Source organism: Suncus etruscus, chromosome 15, assembly GCF_024139225.1.
Source record: "Suncus etruscus isolate mSunEtr1 chromosome 15, mSunEtr1.pri.cur, whole genome shotgun sequence".
NCBI lineage: Eukaryota > Metazoa > Chordata > Mammalia > Eulipotyphla > Soricidae > Suncus > Suncus etruscus.
In genome coordinates, this window is record NC_064862.1 from 57,483,058 (window position 1) to 57,508,861 (window position 25,804).

At 45.7% G+C, this 25,804-nt stretch overlaps 1 protein-coding gene and 1 non-coding gene across 3 annotated transcripts in view; one reads left to right on the plus strand and one right to left on the minus strand.

Annotated features, from left to right (window-relative positions):
* PRKCB (protein kinase C beta) overlaps positions 1-25,804 on the plus strand; it is a 359,342-nt gene that overhangs the window by 67,244 nt on the left and 266,294 nt on the right. The window lies entirely within an intron of this gene.
* On the minus strand, positions 5,836-5,942 carry LOC126031569 (U6 spliceosomal RNA). Its single transcript, XR_007503402.1, has one exon. It is a non-coding gene; the product is annotated as a U6 spliceosomal RNA (small nuclear RNA).

The following is a 25,804-nucleotide window of genomic DNA, read 5'->3' on the forward strand; positions in this document are numbered from 1 at the left end:
CCCAAGGACCACTAGGAATAATTTCTGAGCACAAAGCCAGGAGTAACTCCTGAATGTCACCCTATGTGACCCCAAAATCAAAACCAAACAAAACCACCACCACCATCACCACTACCAACAAAAGAAGCAGATTTAAAATTTTGGGACTCTCAGAATCTAACTCGGATGATTTGCCCCATAGGGCTTTTTGTCTGTGTCTGGAGTCATGATTTGTCAAAATGGTGGTGTTCTGGCACCTGGTGTCAGGGTCGGGGTTGAATCTGCAGCCAAACATGGGAATGTGCACATGGCAGCTTTCAGCAGGGACTGTCGAGAAACCCTCATTTTGCTTGATAAAGCAGCAAGGGGTGCCAGTCATCACCCACAGAGGGAGTGTGTGTGTGTGTGTGTGTGTGTGTGTGTGTGTGTGTGTGTGTGTGTGTGTTGTTTTGTTCCTAATTGATACAGCCTTCTTTTTCTTTTCCTTGGCATTTTGGTGTCTTTATTGCCAGTGGAAATTGTTTGGAGTTCAGAATGCCCAGTTTGAAATCTCACTTGTAGAACAAATAGTAACAAACATAGTAATGATAAATCTCTCTGCTACTGTTGCCTCCAGGCCTCAGTTCCTTCCCTGTGTGCGCAGGAGGACCTGCTAGTTCTGCGTGTTTCAGTAAAGCCACATTCAATGCACCAATCTTACTTTATGTTCTAGAAGTAGCTTGTGTACATTTTTGTTTTGCTTTTCAGTTTTTATAGGGACTTTTAAGCACACCAAGAACTGCCTCATTCCCTTGGGCACAGTGAACCCTGGATAACTGCCCCACCACGCCTCTCATGATTTCCTTCCCCTTACCTCCCCTCCTCTCATCTCTTCTTTTTTCCCCTTCCGTTTCTTCCTTCTCTTCCCTCCTCTTACTCTTCTCTTCTCCCCTCCCCTCTCCTTTCTTCCCCTCCTCTTTTCTTTCCTTTTCCTCCTCTTTCCCTTCTGATCCCTCCTTCCACCCCCCCTTCACCATTCTCCTCTCTTCCATCCCTCTCCCCACTTCTCTCTTCTCTTTCCTCTTTTCTCCTCCATCTCTCCCTTGCTGTAGTGCCAGGGGTTCCTGTAGTGCCGAGAACACTCTGCTTGTGTGCCCTAGAGACCACTCACTTGGTTGTGAGGCCAGTGATACCAGTGGTGTTGTTGCCAGGACCAGCATGGGTGCATGGGGTGGCACTGGCATCAGACTCAGGGCCTCTTACCTGCAGGGCACTGGGCCATATCTCCAGGCCTGTGGCTCATGCATTTTAAACTTAGGAGACATGGGACAGTAGTCCTAGGCCCCTGTGCCACCCTTTCTTCACCTATCCCCGTGCTGCTTCTTCTTATGTTTCCTCCCTGTATGGTTCTTGAGCACCTGTGTCTTTCCTCTCTGTCAGAACTGGTTCCTGTAATCCAGGAAACAAGCTTCTTCCTGTCCTAATCAAAGTGCAGTTCCCTGGGATCCTTTTGGAGATAACACCCCAAGTCCACCCCCAGCACCCTAGGGGCGACCCTGGTGGCCCCTGAGCACCAAGCTGCACTGATAACCACCACGAGTAGCGCCAGAAACCTCCGTGTCCAAGCACTGCCGAGGGAGGCCTTATCATTGTTGTTGTTATTATTATTATTATTATTATTATTATTATTAATTTTTAAAAGACATTTTAATGTATTTGGACTCTGCCTGAGTGGGCTGAAGTGGGCCTGGGGTATACCTTTCCCAACACTCCCTAGTTCTCTGGCCTCAGCCCGTTGGGCCTTTTTCTGAGGTAGAAGACAGTGGTCCTCTGGTTTTAACCCCCCTCAACTCCTGCAGACAAGTCCTACTCTGGACTAGGAGCTTGTCTGGCTCTGATCTTGTGGTGCAGCCTGGAAGTGGGGTGTTTTTATCTGCAGGAAGCAGCTCGGGGTGGTAGGGAAGTAAAAGGGGCTGGATGGATGCAGCAATCAGGAGATGGAGCTGCAGGAGACAGGCTGGGCATCTCTGTGCAGTGCCAAGGAGGAAGGGCAGGAAAAGTGGCTCATGTCTGCTGCATTTGCCCAGAACCAGTGTGCTGGGATCCTGGTCAGAGCAGCTGTACATTGTGCTGACTCTCAAAGAGGCGAGTGGCCCAAAGGAAACCCATGGTCATCTTTCACTCTTCCCTGGTATTGGATCGTGTGTGTGTGTGTGTGTGTGTGTGTGTGTGTGTGTGTGTTACTCACTGGAATGGTCCCTGGTCCCAGTAGACAGTAAGCTGAGGAGCAGGAGAGACAGTGCAGAGTTAGTCATTTGCCTTGCACCACATAGCCCAGCTGACTTTGATCCCCAGTGCCTTATATAGTCTCTTGAGCCATGCTAGGAGTGAGTACTGAGTACTTCTGAGTAGGACCCCAAAACAAGAACAAAATGCTCAATGAAACCAGAGGAAATCAGGATGGAAATGCAGGTCTGGTATGGATGTGTCGATATGCTTATCTCTGCAGAGAGGCTTGGTTTAAACAAGTGGAGTAACCCTTGTCAGGGTTGTGGGGATTGTGGGCTCTGTGAGGACTGTGGTGACTCTTCTGCCCTTTGAAGAGGTGGGTTTCCCTGTGCAGAATCAGAAGGCCAGAAGAGGCAAAGAGAGAGTGGATTTTTGCCTCAAAAAAAGAAGAAAGAGAAAGAGGGGTCAGAACAATAGTACAGAGAAAGGCACTTGCTTTGCACTCAGCCAACCGGTTCAATCCCTGGACCCCATATAGTCCCTGAAACTTCACCAGGGTGATCCTGAGTGCAGAGCCAGGAGTGAACTCTGAGTGTTTCTGGGTATGGTCCCCCCAAAAAAGAAAAATATGACATTGGGTCTCTTAAACACACTTCTCTCTCTCTCTCTCTCTCTCTCTCTCTCTCTCTCTCTCTCTCTCTCTCTCTCTCTCTCTCTCTCTCTCTCTCTCTCTGTCTTTCTCTGTCTTTCTCTGTCTCTGTCTCTGTCTCTGTCTCTCTCTCTCTCTCTCTCACACACACACACACACACACACACACACACACACACACACACGGCTCAGGATCCTGTCTGAGTGTGGGCTGGACTCTTTCATTTAGAGAAGCAGCCGGCCTTGGAATGCGGCCCCCAAGGCCAGCCAATCTGACTCAGGCCCAGCTGGCCAGAAATGCACTTTGCTGGGTGCAGAGAGCTGGGCGTCAGGTTCCTGGAGTTTCTTCTCTCTCTTACTCACTCATGCCCATCTCTAGCCCAGTGCCTGCAATGTATGCCTCATAGCCTACTGCCTGGTCCCCGGGGCTTTGTGGGCCCTTTAGCCCCTCAGGCCTTGCCTGCCTGGTTAACAAGATGTCTGCATCTGAGGATGGGGACCATCTCCTGGACTCTGCAGGGGCTTGTAAGTACTTGTCAGTAAGTACTCCAAGTGAGTGGCAGGAGGTGTGTCTTCTCACCCATCTTCTTTGCATAACTAGAAAAAAATTACATCTCAAAATAGATTTTTGTAATCTCACCCACGGCTTTTCCTTTTTAATAATATCTCCTGGGGGTGGATTGAATCTCTCTTGCCTATTTATTTGCTTGTTTATTCATTAGTTTATTTATGGTGTTTGGGCCACACCTGGTAGTGCTCAGGGCTTATTTCTGGCTTTGTGCTGCTCAGGGATTTCTCCTGGTGGGGCTCGAAAGGACCAGTTGGATTGCTGGAGTGAACCTGGATCAGGTGCGTTCAGGGCAAGTGTCCTACCTACTGTACTTTCTCTCTGGTCTTCATGTATCCTATTGCTTCATGCATCTTAAAGGTATTAATAAAATTCCCTCTTAGGAATGCAAGACAATTGTGGCTGACTCTCTGATGACAGATCTGGATTCATGGATGGACTTTTGCTATCATGAATAATATGGTTATAAGTACTTTTACTTTTCTGCTGGGGGCTGGGTTAGGGCATTGCTTTAAGTAAGCCCTAACTTTCATGACACTATGCTCAGGGGTCACTCCTGGCTATGCTTGTGGGGGCACCCTTTGCAGTGCCAGGGAAGCAGCCAGGACTGACCACATGCAAGGCAATGTCTTTCCTGCTGTATCTCTCCTGCCTCTTTTTTTTTTTTTTTTCCAGAGATTTTAGCAGGCCTTTTGTTTGCTTACTTGTTTGATTTTTGGGGCCACACACAGCAGTGCTTAGGGGTTACTCCTGGCTCTGAGCTCAGAAATTACTTGTGGCAGGCTTGGGAGACCCTGTAGGATGCCAGGGATCAAACCTGTGTTGGCTGCTTGCAAGGCAAACATCCTATCTGCTGTGCTATTGCTCCGGCTCTAACAGGCCTCTATTTGTGAAAGAACATAACTGCCTGCCTGATAGCTATATAGATAATATTCATATATAAATTTTTACTTCTTTAAAGAGAATTTAGTGGTAGAGTTTCTCACTCTGTAGCTCATGAGACATTTGTCCACAGTCACCTTTTGGGCACTTTCATCTCTTCTGCAATTTGTCTCTTGCTGCCGCTCAGTGAGATTATAGAGCAATTCTGCCATCTTGTCTTTGACTACTTTAACTTTTTATTTATTTTTTGCATGTAAATCTTTTAATCCATCTGGAATTTATTTTGGTGTTAGGAGGGAGGTGAGGATCTAGCTTTATTTCCTACCAGATGGCCAGCCAGTTGTCCCACCCCATTTATTGAATAATCTATTGCTTTCCACAGAATTGAAATGCTGCCTTTATCATATATTAAACTGGTGGGGGGTGAGTCCTGCTCTTTGCTTTGAAGATTATCCAGCATCAGCCAGGCAACATATATTTAGGGGGTATTCGCCAAGTAGAGGCAGAGGCCCCAACTTCAAGGAAAACCTGGCCCAAGATCCACCTAATTTTGTCTGATCCCAAATGGTGTGAAAGCAGTGGAGGACCTGGACTGGAGGGGACATGAATGATTGGTGGTTGGTGGGGTCTGGTTGGAATAGACTGACTCACTCCAGTTCTGTGCCATGTGAACCAGATGAAGATTCTTGGGGGCATCCAATGCAGTGTGGGATGGCCAGATGCCTCCTTAATTTCCACCTACCAGGTGCCAGTATTAACTCTTTTCCTGAGTTGTGGCAATCAAAAATGTCCCCAGACATTGCCAAAATGCTCCCCAGGGCCCCTGAATCATCTCTGATGAAGAACCACTATTTTATTTTGTTTTTGTTATTGTTTTTTGGGCTATTCCTGGCTGTGTGCTCAGAAATTACTCCTGGCAGGCTCAGGGGATCATATGGGATGTCAGGAATCAAACCTGGAGAGGTTGTGTGCAAGGGAAATGACCTACCTGCTGTGCTGTCATTCCAGCCCCAACTTTATTTGTTTTGACTGAAGCAAACTCTTGGTTAAATTCATGAGAAGTCCCTGGTGGTGTTCAGGGATTACTCCTGGTTCTGTGCTCAGGTATTATGCATGGCAGTGCTTGGAGTATCATATGGGGTACCAGGGATTGAACCCAGGTTGGCTGCATTGCATGTACCTCCCTGCAGGATTATCTCTCAGACCCTTAATTGTGTTTATGCTTGTGGTTGTAGCAATACTTAAGAGTATTTTTCAGAGATACTGACTTTTTGAGGAAGGTTTTAGGCCACACCTGGTGATGCTCAGGGGTTACTCCTGGTCATGCACTCAGAAATTGCTCCTGGCTTGGAGGACCATATGGGATGCCGGGGGTATTGAACTGTGGTTTGTCCTAGGTTAGTGTGAGCAAAACAGACACCCTATCTCTGCATCACTGCTTCAGCCCCAATACTGACTTTTTATTCTGTTTCCTTAAGCAGTTTTTGTGTTGAAAATTATTAAGTTATCTTTTTTTGAATGTCCAAGATTTTAATTTATTTCCTGACACAAAAATATGGAATGCTTCACGAATTTGCGTGTCATTCTTGCGCAGGGGCCATGCTAATCTTCTCTGTATCATTCCAATTTGAGTATATGTGCTACCAAAGCGAGCACTACTAAGTTATCTTAAAGTTTTCATAGCAAAATCTACTATTTCAAATATAAGGTTCAGGATCAGAGTTAAAGGTACCAGGTTTAAGGTACATATTTGCCTCACAGATCTATGAGCATGGCAGGTGCAATCCTCAAGGCTCTGAGCATAATGGGGGCTGCAGATCTAAGCAGCATCTTCAGGCCTCACATGCTGGGTTGGTCCAAGTCCTGGAGGACACCCCCCCAAACCCCTCAATAAAGAACCGTTCCAAGTTTTTTCCTGAATTTACAATGCTGTCATTCTCATTGAAAAAACTCCCCCATCATGCCCTAATAAGAACTCCCTCCCTGGGCCCGGAGAAATGGCACAGCGGCGTTTGCCTTGCAAGCAGCCAATCCAGGACCAAAGGTGGTTGGTTCGAATCCCGGTGTCCCATATGGTCCCCCGTGCCTGCCAGGAGCTATTTCTGAGCAGACAGCCAGGAGTAATCCCTGAGCATCGCTGGGTGTGGCCCCCCCCCAAAAAAAAAAGAACTCCCTCCCATTAGCAGTCACAGCCATATTTCCCTCCCCTCAGCTCCACTAGAAACCACAAAGCTTTCTAATCTGCGTTGGCCTAATCCAGCCATTTGATTGAATGTCTGCTCTTTTGATGGGCTGCTTTCATTGGATATAATGTTTTCCAAGTTGTCCTATACCAGGGGTCTCAAACTTGCAGCCTGCAGGCCGCAAACTGCCCTCTGTACAACATTTTGTGGCCATGCCCTAGAGGAATCTATTTTTGTTTTGTTTTGTTTTAGTTATTTGGGTCACACACCCCCAATGTTTAAGGCTTACTACTGACTTTGCACTCAAGGATCACCCCGATTTTGCCTCCTGCGGCCCCCCAGTAAATTGAGTTTGAGACCCCTGTGACCTGTACTGTAGTATAACATATCAGTAGCAAGATCCTTTTTTATTGTGTGTGTGTGTGTGTGTGTGTGTGTGTGTGTGTGTGTGTGTGTGTAGGGGGGGTTTGGATATTGAGCCACAATTGATGATGCTCAGAGGTTTCTCCTAGTTCTGCTTTCAGGGATTACTCCTTCTCACATGGGTTGGGGAATCATATGGATCGAACCTGGGTTGGCTGCATGGAAGGCAAATTGCCTTATTACCTGTACTATCTCTCTAGCTCTGCACGTTCTTTATTCAATTGTGTGACTGCATCTAGTTTCATTTGTTGATGCTTCAACTGAAGAACATTCAGAGTGTTTCTTGTCTTTTAGTTCTTTTGAATTAGAGTGCCATAAAACAATCATGTACAGTTTCTGTGCATGAAAATGTTTTTTGTTCTCTTGGGCATTTACCTAGTGTAGAATTGCTGTGTTCTCTCGAATTTTTTCAGGCCATTTCCTTTGTAAAAAGCCTTCATTTTTAGGATTGGGAATGTGGCTCCGAGGTAGAGCTCATGCCCTGCATATGTGAAGCCTGGGTGTGAACCTTGGCACCACAGACAAAGAAAAACAAACAAACAAAATAAACCTTTTCATTAAGTCAGACCATTTTAAGAAAAAGACTCGTTGTAGTGCAGATGCTCTATGGATGTTGCAGGTCGCACAGAGATGATGTCTAATGAGGGGAGGATGGGCCTAGCACCCTGTAGGCACCTTTCCCCACCAGTGTCCCTCCATTCCCAGGAGCCCCTTTGCAAGCAAACTGATCTTTGGAATGCACCCAAAGAGCTCTTCTTCCTCCAATGGGTGCTGGGGTGTACCTAGTCTTTTATCTCTCAAGGACCTAGCTTCCTTTCCAGGCACATGGTCATAGGTCTCTCTGGATTTCTGGCTCAGGCGCTGGCTTCTCCCCAGTTGGTCCCCCAGGCACTGCCAACACCCTATTGATTCACCATGTATTGGCTTCTTCCTGATTAGTTTTACCAGTTAGGAATACCCAGTAGGTTATGGGCATGGGAAGGAGCTGCCTAGGATCCATTCTGCAGCAGGCCTCCTAGGACAGGGTGGGCACAGCTCTTTGAGGTCCTGGGTTTCTTTACCCCATCCTAGCTATTGACCTTTACCAAGCCTCTCTGGCTGTGACCTGTGCCAGGAAATCACTGGGGGCCAGTTTGCATTGTGTTAATACAGCAGGTGCATTGAGCAGCCTCTCCCCTGCCCCCTCCGGTTAGCCTAGATCTCCAGGGACTCCTTAGCCTAATGCAGATTTAATGAATACACATTACTGTTTACATGGCTGCAGTGAGAGCCTGCTTGCTTATTTTATGCCAAGAGCTCTCTCTCTCTCTCTCTCTCTCTCTCTCTCTCTCTCTCTCTCTCTCTCTCTCTCTCTCTCTCTCTCACATAAAAAAGGCCTCCCCGACTTTGCTTCTGGCCACAAGGCTGTTTCCTGGTCAGGAGGTGGGGTGGCCCTACTGTTGCCCCTCCAAATAAGGAAATCACTACCAAGTTCGGGATTCTTGCCAAGGAGGGAGCCGGGTGTGCAGAGCAAACATGTCAAGGTGGAGACTTTATTTTTTAATTAAAAAATCCATTTAAATGTTCCCCAGTGGGAAGAGGGAACCTCCCCAATGCTCGCCTATAATAGAACAATTAGAAAATGAAGATAATACCTAGAGAAGAAAATCAAAAGCACATGTAACTACACCACCCCGGAGAGCATCCATCCCCGACATTCCTGTTTATGTTCGTGCCCATTTGAATCAACATTTGTATGTGCTTCTAAATGAAAACGAGCAGACCAAGTTTAGCTCACATTATTCTGAAATCTGCTTTCTAGCTTCACAGTGCATGTCCTGCCAATGGCTCTTCTAAATCTATCACCCTAGATCTGTAGCAGAGTTCAGCACGGTCTCATTTTGTTTCCCCAGAATATTTTAATGAAGTTAATTTCCACATGTTTATGGACAGTCAGTGGTCCTGTATTAAGAAGACCTCATAGGGTTTATCCTGAAGGGGCTAGAGAGATAAAACAGGGCTTAAGGCAGTTAACTACAGACATTTCTGGTTTGATCCTTGACACTACCTGTGGTTTCCCTCTCACCCCAGTACTGCTGGACTTGACCTTGAACATAGAGCTGGGAGTAGCTCCCAGTTCTGCCAGATACGGGCCCAACCCTCTTCTCCCAAGTGGAAGGGAATAGCCTTGAAAAGCCTCTGTTGGGGAGAGATAGTATGGAGGAAAGGTGTTTGCCTTGCATGCAGTAGGTCAGTGGTTTGAATCCTGGCATCCCATATTGTCCCCCGAGCCTGTCAGGAGTAACTCCTGAGTGCTGCTGGATGTGACCCAAAAACAACCAAAAAAAAAAAAAAAAAAAAAAAGAAAAAGAAAAGCCTCTGTCTACCCAAGGCACTGGACCTCTCAGTTCATTTCTGGATAAGCAGCCAAGATGACCACTTCTTGTTATGTAGGGCCAGTTGCTAACATACATGCAGATTGTGTACTTTTATTTTTTCCTTCCCCCAAACTTAAACCCGAGCTTAGCTGGTGTTTATTCTATCCTATAGGAGCTACCGGGCCCATACTCTATGTATGTGTATATGTATGTGAGGGATTGAACATAGGACTTCACCAAGTGAGGCATGTGCTCCACCCCAGGAACTAGCTTGTAAGTCCTGAAGTCCTGGCTCTTTAAACCTCATGTACCTCGGAGTTTGCTCACATCATACATAAAAGAATGTCCTTTGTCTATTTGAGATATTTTAAAATTTAGAACACCATGATTGACAATATTATTCATGATGGCATTGATAACACCACCAACTATCTCGGGGTCTCCCTCAGTCACCCCAGTGCCCGACTCTTGGCAAGCTCAGTTCAATAAATCAATTTCTCAGGCTCTGTTGTCTTCATCCTCCTTCCTTCCTTCCTTCCTTCCTTCCTTCCTTCCTTCCTTCCTTCCTTCCTTCCTTCCTTCCTTCCTTCCTTCCTTCCTTCCTTCCTTCCTTCCTTCCTTCCTTCCTTCCTTCCTTCCTTCCTTTCTTCTTTTTCCTAAAGGGGGGACAGGCACACCCAGAGGTTCTCAGGGCTTACTCTGGTTCTGCACTCAGGAATTACTCCTGGTGGTGCCTGAGGAGGAAACGTATGGGATTGCAGGAATCAAATAGGGATCAGCTGCATGCAGGGCAAGTGCCCTCCCTGCTATACTATCTTTTGTCTATTTTCTGATGGCCTCATAGTCCATGATGTGGACATTTCTTATAGTTGCACTTGTTTCCCCCCTCCCAGCCCCAGTTGCACTTGATTTTTTTTTTTATTAAGACAAACCCTGTTCACAAGAGTATAAATGTTGATATGATCTAACAGGGATTCTCAAACTTTTTAAACAGGGGGCCAGTTCACTGTCCTTCAGACTGTTGGAGGGCCAGATTATAGTAAAAACAAAATTATGAATAAATTTCTATGCACACTGCATATATCTTATTTAGAAGTGAAGAAACAAAATGGGAATAAATACAATATGTGTCCTGTGGGCCGTAGTTTGAGGACCATTGACTAGGAGTACAAGGATTCATATATTCACCAAAGTGCCCAGATCCCTCCAGCACAGCCAACTACACCCACTCATTCCCTCCCCCTCTTCTTAATCCCCTCAATTCTGAGATCAATGTTTGAGGCTGCTTCCCATAGACACTGTATTTCTTTGTTTTGCTTTTTTCTGTACAACCAATGAGTATGATGATTGGGCCTTTGTCTTTTTCCTTTTGACCTACTTTGATTAGGGTTATTTGTAGGTCCTGGTGGCTGCAAATAGCACTGCAGTGAATACAGGTGTACACAGAGCTTTTAGAATTAGTATTTTGTGTCTTGGGAATGGGTGGATGCCCTTGAATTGAATTGCTGGATCATATGGCAGCTCTCTCTCTCTAATTTTTTTTTTGGTCTTCTTCACACTGTTTTCCATAAAGGTGGGAGACATTTACATTCCCACCAACTGTAAATGAGACTTATTTCTCCAACTCTGCTTTTGTTGTCTCTGGACATTTTTATATAGACCTTTCTGGCAGATGTGAGGTTGGGGTTTGCGTTTCCTTGAGAATGAGCAATTTTTGAACACACCCTTTATATAGCTCTATGTCTTTTTTAAAAAAATAATTTACAATTTGACCAAAGTGAATTACAAATCTTTCACAGTAATATTTTAGGTACATAGTACATTGAATCAGGGGCATTCCCACCACCAGTGTTGTCCTCCCTCCACCCCTGTTCCAGTATGCATCTCATATCTCTCTCCTTTGCTCCCCCCCCCCTGCCCCGGGCTGCTAGAATAAGTGGTCCCCTCTGTGTCTAGCTTGTTGTAGATTGGGTATCGATTCTTTTGTCATTGGCTTTGGATTTAGTGTTTAAGTCTGATTATTATTTTTTATTTCTATTCAGTGTTCATATGCCTGTTTGGTCCCTCAATTTATGAGGCAGAACAAGATGATTCAAGTTATGTGGTTCTGTTTGAAGGAAAAAGAAAGGGTGGGGGCAAAAATCAAACAAACAAAAAACCGGGAGGAGTCCAACTAGAGGTTATAAATATCAATTTAAGAGAAGATGGAAAAAGGAAGAAAAGCATAACAAAAATAAAAAAAAAACCCAACCCTGACAAACAAGAAAACAAAAAACAATAAAAAAATCAAACAAGAAAACCAAAAAGTACCACAGCAATAAAGACAACAACTAAACAATAACCACAATCCCAAATAAAAACAGAACTAAAAAAAAGAAACACCATGAAAAAAACCCAAACAAGAACAACAAAAATTGTGCTTCTTCTTCTTCTTCTTCTTCTTCTTCTTCTTCTTCTTCTTCTTCTTCTTCTTCTTCTTCTTCTTCTTCTTCTTCTTCTTCTTCTTCTTCTTCTTCTTCTTCTTCTTCTTCTTCTTCTTCTTCTTCTTCTTCTTCTTCTTCTTCTTCTTCTTTCTTCTTTCTTCACATAGGCACAGTAAATATTGGGGAGATTAGAAAGGGAATTCCCTTGGCCTAAGAGATACATGGTTTCTTCGCCCTTGAAACATATTGTCATGGGAATAACTACAGGCTCCAATGCTCTTTTACTCTCCCCTAGGTCGTTTGGGGAAAGTGTCTGGAAACATTTTGCTCAGTCGTGGATGATAAAATCAGGCCTCTGTAACTAGAGATCTTGCTATTTGCACAGGTCATAGGATGGAGCCTAAGATGGTGTCTTTCTTTACATATCTCTTATGTCTTTTTTTTTTTTTTTGAAATGTATCTATTTCACTTCTTTCTCCTCTCACTATTTTTTTGTTTTGTTTTGTTTTTGGGCCACACCCGGGGTTATGCTCAGGGGTTGCTCCTGGCCTATGCTCTCAAAATCGCTCCTGGCTTGGGGGACCATATGGGATGCGGGGGTGGGGGGGTGTCGAACTACAGTCTGTCCTAGGTTAGCACGTGCAAGGCAAACAAACGCCCTACTGCTTGCACCACTGCTCCTCCCTACCCCACCCCTTTTTTGCTTTTTGACTCTCCTCTTACTTTTTTTTTTGTATTTTGGGCCACACCCAGTGATGCTCAGAAATTACTCCTGGCTATGTGCTCAGAAATAGTTCCTGGCTTGGGGGACCATATGGGACACCAGAGGATTGAACTTCTCAGTTCGACCTAGGTCAGATGCATGCAAGGCAAACATCCTATCTCTGTGCCACTGCTCAGGTCCCTCTCCTCTCACTTTTTTTTTTAAATTGTGTTGCAAGTCAGCCCTTGATGGGGTTGACTGATGGAGGGATGGAGGATGAGGTCTTTCCCCTCCAGTTCCGGAGCACGAGTCTGCCACCCTGCCCAGCTGACGGTTCTGAGGTGAAACGGCGGGTAAACAGCTCGCAGACGTCAGGCTTGTGGAAATATTAGCTTTATTCGGTGGACAAGACTGAAGTCCAAAGCCTCAGCATCAGTTCCAGCCAAAAGTCCCTCGCCTTCCACAGACCCTTGTTTTTATCCCCCAGAATCAGGTACCACCCAATGGTGGGATCAGATACCACCCACTGGTGGAAGCAGAATCAGGTACCACCCTAGGGTGGGAGCAGAATGCCAGGTCACACCCTAGGGTAGGGCACAATCATCGATCAGGTTAGGGTCAGTAACATAATAATCCCCTAAAATATTTACATACACAACAAATTTTGTCAGATGTAGAGTATGTGAATATATTTCCCTTCAGTTTTATATTTTTATTTTATTTTATTTTTAATATTTTGGTTTTGAGGCCACACAAGGGCTTATTCCTGGCTCTGTACTGATTGTACTTGGGGGACCATATGTGATGCTGGGGATAAAACTGTGGTAAACTGCATACAAAGCAAGTGCCTTAACTCCCATACTACTTCTCAGTCTCAGAAATCTTTATTTTAATTATAGTTTCTTTCACAGTACAGATGCCTTTTAATTTGATATCACCCATTTGTTGGCTGCTTTTATTTTCCTTGCCAATGGCATGAAAGCAGGGAGGACATTCCTGACAGCAATGGAGTGTCATTCCTATTTTTTTAAGCTGATTTCCTAGAACTGGGTCTAATGTCTAAGTCTTTATTCACTCTGAGTTAAACTTTTGAGCCTGCTGTGAGAACATGATCTAATGTTCTTTTGCATGTGACTATCCACTTTTTCCAGCACTGTTTGCTGGACAGACTTTCCTTTCTTCATTTTGTGATCTTGTTTCTTTGTTGTTCTAAAGAGACTGTCCATGTACCTGAATATTTGTTTCTGGACATACCTGATTTTTAAAAATTGGCATGTGTTGACTCAGAACAGCCTTTTGAGGGGTTTTGCCCAAACTCCCTGGCCATCTGGTCTGGTAAGGGGCAGTTGAAGAAAGGATGCCCATTCAGGATTGAGGAGGGCTTGTTTTCAAGAGTAGGAAGGGGATTGGCCTGGCCGATTTGAGTGACCCAGACAGAGAAAAGCTGGTGAGCTACATGCCAGGTGGTGATCATTGGCAAAAGGCCATTGGTGACTTATCTACGGTTTTCCAGATGGACCGACCACATTGGAAACAGAGTCGCTGACCTTCATTTATACTTGGTTGAGAAAAGGTTGGATCATGGACCTTGAGAGAGACTTGGATGTTTCTTATACTTTCTGACAAGAGACTGAGGCAGGTCAGGAGGGGAGAGAATCTCCTAAAGCCTACCTCTGTCCTCAATGGTCTCCCAATGGTCTGAAGACATGCAGAGGGCTACTGAGAGTATTTTGAGTTTTTCTTCTTTGCTTTCTGGGTGGTTTGAAGTTGCCAGGAGAAAAGGTTGTGAAGGTTGAGGAAATTTTGCAAAAGAGAGTGAAGAGAAGGAAATAGAGCATCTTTCTGAATGAGGATTTATCAGTAAGGACAGAAACAGAGTCCTAGCTGCAGAAGGACTATTCTGTTATGTTAAGAAATGTGGTGGCTCTCTAAATAAGAGGGACAAGTAAATTTGGGAATGGGGACAGCTCACCTTTGAAGGGACTGGGTTGGTGTGAGGGAGCAGCTGAGAGTCTTTAGAAACACAGGAAGGAGTGATCTCTCCTAGATGGATCATTCTTCATTACTCTCTCCCCTAAATTCCAGTCACCTGCACAAGACTAAGATTTCTTCTGTTGAGTAGAAGTCAAGCCACAATAATGATTCATTCTTTTATGAATTATCTAGTTTTCAAGGGATGAAATGAAGCAAACACTCAACTAAACATACCCAGCCAGCAATTAAAAATCATGTCCTGAAGTTAACAATGGGATCAAAGGGGACTTAAACATAGAATGGCAGAGAGGGTTTGAAGAAGGAAGACAAATATAAAAGTTTTTGTGATCAGCCATTACTGTGCTAAGCACTAAGTTTATAGCCTTCACACATTTAGAGTAAAAGATGGAACAGTTTTATGATGAATGTGGTGCTTGGAACTTAATGTGGCTATTCATTTATTCTAACGATCCAGTCATGCTTCAAAACGTGTCTGGTTTCTGGCTTGGAAAATGGAACTGCTTGCAGGAATCCTATTCAGAATCCAGATTCCTTTGTGGAGCTTTCTAAGGTGGCTCTTTGGAAAGAGCAACATTCCTCTGGTTTGCTTCAGTCATCCATGCATTTGTTGGAAAAGTCACATAGTTTGGAGCTTTAACTGCAGTGTGATGTGAAGGATATAAATTATTGAAACTCTAGAGAAATTTGTATCTGACAAAAGGGTTATCTTTCTGTGGTTCCATTCCTATGGGGACATTTCCTGGGTTACACTGAAAACCAAATTGAATAACTACATATAAAACACATCTAAAGAGATACGGCAGTCTGTGCTTGGAGTGTGCATGCTCAGAATTAGAACAGAGTCATGGACACATTTGGAAAATAAAAACCCTAAAAATATTCATGTATATTTTTCCATGATCTCTTTTATAGAACTAGGTATTTGATATTTCAAAACGAAGCATAATAGCTTTTATTAGCATGCGGTTACAACAGAACATTGCAGAAATAAGAAAGTAAGAGTAAGCCCCAACCCCTTGTAAACCAGAATTTGTAGGCAGATAAATGATGCCCTCGGTGACATCATTTATCATCAAAAGAGATCTCAGTTTCCTTTAATCTTTTTGCTACATTGACCTTAGCGGATAGTTTTCATCCTCCAGCATACAGAATAGATGCAGAACCACCAAACTTGGTTTAATTCAGTTGTGGGCCCAATGAAATGGACATTGGATGTACTGAACAATTAGGAAAATCTTCATGCCACTTTTTTTTTTTTTTTTTGGTTTTTGGGCCACACCTGGCGGTGCTCAGGGGTTATTTCTGGCTGTCTGCTCAGAAATAGCTCCTGGCAGGCACGGGGGACCATGTGGGACACCGGGATTCAAACCAACCACCTTAGGTCCTGGATCGGCTGCTTGCAAAGCAAACACCACTGTGCTATCTCTCTGGGCCCAATCACTCTTTCTTTTGTTTTTTTTTTTTTTTTGGGGGGGGGGTGGAATCACCCAGTGGCACTCAGGGGTTACTCCTGGCTCTACGCTCAGAAATCGCTCCTGGCAGGCTCGGGGGACCATATGGGATCCCGGAATTCGAACCACTGTCCTTCTGCTTGCAAGGCAAACACTTTACCTCCATGCAATCTCTCCGGCCCCTTTGCCACTCTTTTCTTTTGGAACTTTTGCACAGAGGGTTCCAGTCTCTCCATGTGCTCACCAACATTTGTTTTTTCTTTTTAACAGTAGCTCTTGGAATGGGTATGAGGTTGTATCTCATTGCAATTTTGATCGCATTTTCCTGCTTCCAAAAGCCAGTTGGTTTCATTCCATCTGCTTCTTGCCCTTTGTAAAGCAGCTTTGGAGAAATGTCTGCTGAGTCAATTTCTATGATTTCGCACCATCCCATCAGTATTGATTCAGGCAAATCAGCTGGATGGACTCAGCTCAGGCACTGAGACCGGTGGTGTGGTCTTTCTGCAAATAAAATCCTGCCCCCAAATAACCTCCAACTTGCTGGAGGCATTCAGCAGGAGCTGAGCTCTGAAGTGAACTTTTTTGAAGATAGGAAATTTATAAAAGTATCATGCATCTTCCTTTTTTTTTTTTTGGACACTAATGGAACAATTGAATGCAATTTCAGAGGGAAGTGGAGCTGCTGGGAAGGTTTGTGTGATGAGGGGAGGAACTTGCTTTGCTGTCAGGAGTGAGTGGGAGCAGAGGGTGATGTGCCCTGCAGATTCCTGGGGAAGGGAGTGGGGAGCACAGCCCACTGCTAGGCTCCTGGAGCTTGAGGCAGAGCCCAAGCAGGAGCAGGAAGAGCGAAGGAGAAGCCTGTTCTTTAAGAGCCCAGCAGAAATGGGTAGTGCAGTGGCCTGTTTCTTCTGACAGATTCCATTTTCTCTTCTATGATATTGGAGGTTCATGTGCTCAGTAGCATCCTGGTCAGATCCCAGCCTTTGAGTCCCTCTAGGCCTTTTCCCCCTCATCTTTCACACGGGGGCATTAATAGGATCTGTTCCTGGGAGTTGTGGTGGGGTGTGAAAAAGAGAAGGCAGATAAAATGCTGGTACACACGGAACTGCAGATTCAGGTTCTGTCCTTGGTGAGTCCTTGGTCTCATTTGCCAGAGCCAGTCTGGTCTCTGAGAACCTTGTACTAGTAGGTAGAAGGAGAGGTAGGCCTCAGATGAGATGTGCTCTCTTGTTAGGCAGAGGCTGGGTCCTGTGCCATTGATTCTGAACTGGGAATCTAGGTCTGACAGCAAGGCTGGGCTTTACAAGAAAACACTACAGTGGGATCCTAAGGGCTGGAGAGATAGCACAGCAGTAGGGCAATTGCTTTACACATGGCTAACCCTGGACAGATTCTGGTTAGATTCCCTGCATTCCATATGGTCTGCTGAGCCTGTCAGGAGCGACTTCTAAGCACAGAGCCAGGAATAACCCCTGAGCACTGCCAAAACAAGCAAGCAAACAAACAAAATAACAAATACAGTGGGATCCTAGAAGTGGGGTTCCAAGCAAAGGCTTAGGAAAAGGGGAGGGCAAACTGAACCAGTCTAGGAGCAAAGGCTTGAAGGGAGAGAGGTTCGTGGTGAATTTTTGAAGGAGCTGTTGGGGGTTAGGGCATGAAAAATACCTCGCAAAGTCATTAAAACACTGTGATTCAGTGTCCAAAGAAAATAGTGGCTCTTCACCAGGAGATGTTCTTGTTCCCCTGTGGACACATGCCATTGTAGAAAGTTGTAAACTCAGTGGGACCAGGAGACCCAAGTGAGTGAAGTGGATTGTTGGCTACCCAGTGGTTTGGGTGTTCAAAGGTGAGGTGAGCATTCATTGTGCCATCTAGTACTGGAACTGTCTGTGCAGAAAAACCACTGATACAGTTTCTAGTTACTGTTTAGGGATGACCTTTCCCTAGAGTGGTGTGTTTGGAAGCTCTCACAGCAGCCTGAATTCCTTCTAATACCAAGAAGATGTGGACCTTTCTATGCTGCCTGACATTCATTCTTGTCTGATCAAGAGCCAGCATGAACTGGTGGGGAGGGAGTGGTTGAGAAAGGAATGCTTAGTGGGATCACAAAAGAGATCCAACTAACAGGATCATAACAGAACTTACCCATAACCACGGGAGAGGAGAGAGAGGTCTTTGGAAAGTGTAAAATTCTCCCTGGAAGGACTTTGCTGCCAAAAACCTGTCAGTGGTCAAAGTGACTCACATCCCCTGACCTCAAAGAGAAGGGGACCCTTTCTGGAATTGCTTAGAAGGTGTGTGTGTGTGTGTGTGTGTGTGTGTGTGTGTGTTGTTTGTCCATGTGACCAATAAAACCATTGAATGCCCACATATCTTTTTTTTTCACATTTCTTTCTTTTTTGGGGGGGGGAGGGGGATTTCACTTGGTAGTGTTTAGGGCCTACTCTAGGCCCTACATTTAGTCTATTCTTGGCTGGATTCAAGGGACCATATGAAGTTTTGGGGAGTGAACCCAGGTTGGCAGCATGCAAGGCAAGCACCCTACTCTTTTGTACTATCTTTCTGGCCCCAAACATTTTTATGTCCTATTTGTTAGCCTGTTTCTGTTTAAGCTGGTGACAGCATAAACATTGTCTGAGACCCAAACAAGGGTCTCAGAATTCATCTTTGCTTTTGTAATGTCCAGGTAGACTGTGATTATCTCTAGGTCCCAATTCTAAAACCCAAAACTTTCCTTAGGAACCACCTGCTTACAAGTCATCTGTTTGCTTATCAAGTAGACATCATCTGCTTCATTACGGATCCTGGACAAAACAAAACAGAACTACTTAACAGGCTGGCATGGCTGGTTCTTTCCTTGGCCCCAGCCAGCCAGACCTTTTGCATGTCTTTAGATGCCCCTTCTAAGTCAGCTTGTGACCATCCCTCACTGCATTTTGGTTCCTGTGTCTGAACCATGTTGTAGCTGATTTCAATATCCTTAGTGCTCAGTGGGAGGAGGTGGAAAAAGCTTCTAGAATGAGGTTGGGACTGGTAAGAGCACCATTAGAAATGCTTAATAATTGCTCTTTTGGAGGAGTTTGCCCTCGAATAGTCTCAGGAGATCATTACCTAGGAAGATACATCTTTTTCTCTAATCAGTTTTGCAAGGCTGTGGCCCTGGGATGTACTCATTCCTGACTGGTGGTGAGGGCAGGGGTCCTTGATCCTTCCTCTCCTCTGCTGTCTCTCCTCTCATGAGCCACATGTATGTCTTCTTAAAGATGGTTCTTCTTTGGAGAGGGAGCTGGTCCTTCCCTAGTTTCCAGGAGAGAGCCAAGGACCCCATTCTCTATGTATCTTGTTAGCGCTGCCATACTGAACTCGTCTCCCTGCCAAAGACTGGCAATCTTTCTTCCAAATATGAAGACTTCTTACAGTTTTAAATAAAGGATCTTAGTCTGCCAGACAGTTTCTAGGCTTAAAAAATTATCCTGCAAGATTGTTTTAATCAAGAGATTTCTCAAAAGCTGTTATGTGGACTTTGTTGGATTAATTTATTCACTGAAATGTTTATTGACTTGCTGCACTACTGGGGAGTGGGTGGCCAAGATCAAACACCACCAGCACAGACCCTGCTATGATGGAAGCGTTGTCTTTGAATGGGAGGGGGCCCACCTGCCTCCATCCATGCTCTGCTGTAGAATATGGGTCCTGAGACAGGCTGATTTGGGACACAAGAAGGCTTCAGGACAAAGTAACATTGAAGTCTGGCTTTCAGGAAAATCTAAGTAAAAGGACTGGAGGAAGCAGGAATAGTGTATGCCAATGCTTAGAGGAGATAGAGAAGTTGAAACTAGTGGGTTTAAGTTAGCATAAAGCATTTGTATATTGACAGGGTGGGGAAATGTGTGAGGAAAGAAAGCAGAAACCACTCGTAAGTGGTTCATTTTTTGGCAACAGTGTCCTTCAACCCTTTCTCATATGTAGCCTAATGCCTATTCTGCAGACTGGTCCAGGGACTTCAATGAGAACCAAGATGATAGAGCAGTTATTCTTAACCTTTCTGCCTCTTTCAACCCTCTCTGGTCCAAGCACCAGTGATTGAAAAATGCTGATGTAGTTTTTATTATAAGGATACAGACTTTGCTTTCTGATTGGGGGGGGGGGGCACACCTAGCAGTGCTCAGAGGTTACTACTGGCTTTACACTCAGAAATCACTCCTGGAAGACTCGGAGGATCATATGGGATGCTGGGATTCAAATCACCGTCTGTTCTGGATGGGCTGCTTGCAAAGCAAACCACCACTGTGCTAGCTCTCTGGCCCAAAATAACAACCACTTTTTTTTCCTAAATATTTTTATTTCCTGTTAAAGTATCACGGGAGGGAGGAGTGGGAAAATGAACTCAGAAATGAGCTGGAAAACTTGCTTTGTACTTAGGAGCCCTAGGTTTTGATCCTTGGTACCTCATTGTCCTCCAAGCAGCACCAGGGATGATGTCTGAGCTCAGTGAGATTTGTCTTTTAGAAATTGCAGCTGAAAATTGCTTTACAGGTGTTGAGGCTGGAGAAGGGACTTGGGTTGGCAGGAGCAGAGGTGGGTGGGTGGGTGGGTGGGTAGGGGTTGTAATTTTCATGTGATGAGGAAGGAGGATCAGGGGAAATAGAGAGAGGTCCTATGGAATTCTTGGTGATCAATTGATGCATGGAGAAGTGAGGCGAATGGAAGGGGCTAAGAGGAAAAAATTGGGGATTCCAGGAGTCTGCTTTGGGGGTTACTGGTGTTCTGTATAGAGGTGAGGATCCTGGGAAGAGTTTACTATTCTGAGGAAATCTCCCATCCCCTCTTCTTAGGTGTCTGACTGGTATAAAAATGACACACAGTTTACAGTGGGTTTTCAGACCTGGGGTTCAGGGCATGGATCAGGTGTGAGATGGCAACTGGAAAATGGATTGCTTATTTGATATTTTGGGTGGAAGAGTTGGGCCACACACAGCAGTGCTCAGAGTTTATTCTTGGCTCTGTGCCAAGAGTTTATTCTTGTTGGGGCTTGGGATCATAAGGGATACAAGACAAGTCTCTTCCCTGATGTACCGTCTCTTCGCCCTTTAGTTGTTTTCTGTGGTGACAGCAATCATGCGTGTGGTTAGCTCTTCTCCCCTTCTCCATCCTGTTTTTTGTTTGATTGTTTGGGTCACACCCGGCAGTGTTCAAGGGTTACTCTTGGCTCTGCGCTCAGAAATTGCTCCTGGCAGGCACAGGGGACCATATGGGATGCCGGGATTTGAACCACAGTCCTTCCTGGATCAGCTGCGTGCAAGGCAAATGCCCTACTGCTGTGCTATCTCTCTGGCTCCACCCCTTCTCCACCCTGAACCTCACAGATTCTGGTCAGAGAAGAGGCCCCAGGTAGGGCCATGGCTTTGGAAATCCTGCTGATAGGTGTCAAAATGAAACAGTACCCAGAATTTGTTCTGTAAACACTCATTAAGCAAGAATTTGTGCAAGGCTTGTGTCAGGGGATGTGGTGTACCCCAAGACCCACCGTGTACCCCAAGACCCACCCATATCTGGGAGGAGTTTTGGGGTACACCACAAGGGGACACATCAGAAGTTGAAGCCAGGCATTGTGGGAAGGAATGGCTACTTTCACTGTCACTTTTAAACATCCATGTCAAAGAGATGGTGCTGAAGGCTACAAGTGGGAAGATAGGTTGGAAAACACCTCTGCTGGAGAAATCCAGGGGACTTCATGGAGATGGTGACTTTGAAAAAATAAAAAAAGACCAACAAAGCTGGAATAAAGCCTCATTATGTGTCACACACACACACACACACACACACACTTGGTTTTTGGGCCACACCTGGCAATACTCATGGGTTAGTCCTGGCTCTGTGTTCAGAAATTGCTCTTGGCAGGCTTGGGGGACCATACGGGATGCTGGGGATTGAACCTGGGTCTATCCCAGGTCCATGCAAGGTAAATGCCCTACTGCTGTGCTATTGCTCTAGTCCCCTCATTATGTGATTTTAATTTGAACCTTTCCCTGGTGTGGGATAGGAGTCATATAGTATTTTCTTTTTGTCATAAGTCAAGCTAAGAAATCCTTGATTTTGTTTTTGGTACTGTAGTTTTGTGGTTACTCCTATATTAGTGCTTGGGAGACCATTGAGTGCTGGTAATTGAATTCTCAACCCCACAAATACAAGACAATACAATACAAGTGCCCATTGAGCCACTTTGCTTGTCCCCATAAGGCTAGCTGGCATGGAGACTTGAATAGTTGGTGTTTAAGAAGATACTGGGACCGGGAAGGTGGCGCTAGAGGTAAGGTGTCTGCCTTGTAAGCACTAGCGTAGGACGGACCACAGTTCGATCCCCTGGTGTCCCATATGGTCCCCCCAAGCCAGGGGCAATTTCTGAACGCATAGCCAGGAGTAACCCCTGAGCGTCAAACGGGTGTGACCCAAAAACCAAAAACAAACAAACAAACAAGAAGATGCTCTGTTAGGAGTTGGGGGCACTGGGGTCAAGTGATAAAGATCAGTAGAGGAGAAAGAGGGCGGGTGGGAAGGGAGCCCCACAAGGCAGGGAGAGAAGAGAAATGGAGAGAGAGCATCTTTGGATCAGTGACTCCTTCACTAGGATGGGAATCTTGATGGCTGAAAGGCTTGAGTGGAGAAACTGACAGGAAATTGTAGGAAAGTTCTGGAGGTCCCACTGCAGCAGCCAAGGCTCATCTGGAGGCACCAGAAGTGAGTGAGACAGAACCAGGGGCTGCCATGGCCCCCAGAGCAAACAGCTAAAAGCACACACTCAATTATTTGGGGGCTACAGTGCCAGAGTCCATAGCCATAGGGAGATAGAGCCCAGGATGGATACCTGTGAAGCACTGGCTCCACCTTTAGCCACATACCTGGTCTAGAAGCATGAATGAGCTATGGGACTGGGTAGTCTAGGAACCTGAGTTTCCACTCTGCTTCTTCCTACTCATGTGGAGTCTGACTGATGGCTGATCTCTCTTGGCCTTGGCATTCTCACCTATTAGATGGGAAGAGGGACCTAGGGGCATGGTGTATGGAATCATGTAAGATGCTGCAGAGGAAGCAGCCAGCAGCACCTGGAATGCAGGAATCCCTCAGTGCATGAGGACACAGTAGTATTTTTCTCCATAACCATGGCTGCCAATGCAGATATCTCTGCTCCTCCTCCTCCTCCTCCCCCCACCCCCTCACCTGATATACTCAGGGGTTACTTCTGACTTTGCTCTCCGAAATTGCTCCTGGCTTTGGGGACCATATGGGATGCTGGGGGATCAAACCGCGGTCCGTCCTAGGTTAGTGCGTGCAAGGGGAGAGTCTTTATCTGCTTGGACAAAGAGTTTGGTCAGACTTACAGGGTGAGCATTCTTGGGTTGGGGCTTCAGAGCAGGGAGGCCGACAGTCATGCAAAGAAGAGAAGATTGGTGGTTCCTGAGCCACCCATGGGGGAGGTAGTGAGGAAGAGAGATCGGGTGAGCTATTAGGAGGGTACCCTGTAAACGGTGACTCCCCTACCACAGAGGATGCGCGCCCCCCCCCCAATCTTTTGCAGTATTTTGCATCTGCAGTGCTTTTGTCTACCATCTGCTGTGGTGGAGATGGGATTTGTAGAGTCACGTGACTCCCAGCGGTCCTCGTTTCTCCCCCTTTCCCGGAAGACAGTTGTCTCTACACCAGCTGGTGGCCCCTGGATATGGGAAGTTTTCATCTGGGGGAAGTTGACAGCTTTAAGGAGCATGGCAGGAAGGGAGAGTGGGACTGAGTGGAGTTTGATGGGTTCAGTTTTGATGCTTCTAGTTGGCCACAGTTGGGATGCATGAATAGGTGCTCAAAGCAGGTTATATATTATTATCCCCCCCCCCCCAAATGACTCCAGTTGCCCTTTTGAAGAACATTTTTAGATTTAGGAAAGGAGTTAAGATTGGGTGTCAGCATTTATGTCATTGGGGAATATCTGGCTTGTGAATTGTTGCTATTGTGGGGCTCTGTGCAGGAAGAAGAGCCAGTGCTGCTGGTCTCGGAGCCCTGGTCCAGCCAGTCCTTCCACCAACTTTCTGTGCTTGATGCAAACACCTTGGTGGTGCCGTAGCTCTCTATTGCCATGGGGACCATCACACCTTGTGACAATACACATCTGGAGTTGGTGGCTCACCCAGGACTATTCAGAATGCAAATCTCAGCACCAATTACCACGGAAAACATTTCCAGGACTCAAGGCCTACTGGATGGAAGGATTCTGGGTATCACACTGGTTCTTTTCCCTAAGACAAGGAGGGTCTAGTCAAGAAGTTAAGGCAGTTAACACTTCCAGGACAGTGTTCACTTCAGTCAGTGATGCATGTTCATCCCCCACTGCCAAGCCTTTAATCTCTACTGATGCTGTTGTCAACCCCAGGAACCCCACATACGGGTTTTCTCTTAGTGCTTGAAGGGTTGCCTTGTGCATGTGTGTTGTGGGTAGGGTAGGGTGTGGGGTGGGTGGGGTGGGGTGGGGTGTGGGGTGGGTGGGACGTGTGCAAGAGTCTGAAGCTCAAGGTGGACCCAGCACCAGTCTTCACTCCCCCCCCCTTGTTTCCAAATTTGGTTCCATTCTCCTCTCAGGAGACCAGGAGGCCCCAGACAGATGGCAGACAGCTCCCGGTTTTTAAAATAGTTGCGCTTCCTCGGGAGGTAGATGTGCATGAGAGCGAGCTGGAAGGCAGAGACCCCTGTGTGGGAAATGGTTTGGCACAGAGGAGCCTGCGTAGAACGTGGGATATGGGGAGGGATGAAGTGAGGCGGGTGTGTGGGATGTGTGTGGGGATCTGGTTTGGGGGAACTAGTCTGAGGTCAGTCAGGGAGGCCAAAAAGGAGAAGTCAGTTGCCAGACAAAAGGTGGCGGTGAGGATTGGCTCTCCCCTTCACCAGCTGCTCTATCTTCTTGCAGAGCCATATCAGGTGGGTGTCCTGGGAGATGGCTGCATTTTCCTTCCCATCCTTCTGCCCTACTGGAGCTTGGAGATATCCAAAGAGAAGGAGGAAATTCCTGCAAAGAGACTTTCTAGGGGCTCTTATAAGCTCATGGCTTGAAACTTTTGATATTTTGTGGCCACAGACCCCAAAGATGGTCCAAACATTCATGTTTGAATCAAAGCTCTTCACTCTGAACTTGGGGGGCGGTGATTGACTCCACTGTTTCTCCTCCTTATTGGCTGGAGGGCGTGCTGTATTGGAGATTGTGTGGTCCAATCAGGAATGGGGCACTAACAACAAAAGAGAGGGTGAGTTGTTGTTTTTGGGCCACAGCCTTTGGTGCTCAGAGCTTATGCCTGGCTCTCTGCAAAGAAATCAATCCAGATGGGCTTGAGGGACCCTATGGGATGTTCGGGATTGAACCTACGTTGGTTGTATAAGGCAACCACTTCACCCACTGTGTTATCACTCCCATCCCAGAGTATCCTACCTTTGATATCTTGCATTCCCTTGTCTTTTTACTTTGTATATCACATATAAAGGAGATAATCCTGTATCTGTCATCGGTCTTCTTACTTTGCTTAATATCATTTCTTCCAGTTCCATCCAGTACATGGTTTCATCTTTCCTTACAGCTGCACCATATTCTATTGTGTGTATATACCAGACCTTACTTGATTTTCTTCGTGTGGGACTTTTTTGTGTGGAATGTTGGACTATTTCCTTCCTGCCCTTCCTTGATCTGTCTGTCTGCTATCACCTTAGCACCAATATTTTTCTTTTTTTCCAGTTACTTCCCCTGTAGAGAAACAGGATTAGGTGACCTTAGTGGGGGGTGTGAAAGAAATTTACCCCTAGATACTTCTTGGGACATCTTGTCTTCCATTTGTAAGAGAATGTTGGTTTTGAGCAGTTGGGGGAGGGCAGTATCTTTCTTTCATTTTAGGATGTTAAAAAACTATGCACTTCTGCTTATTTGACTCCTGGGTGCTTCCTGAAATGCAGTC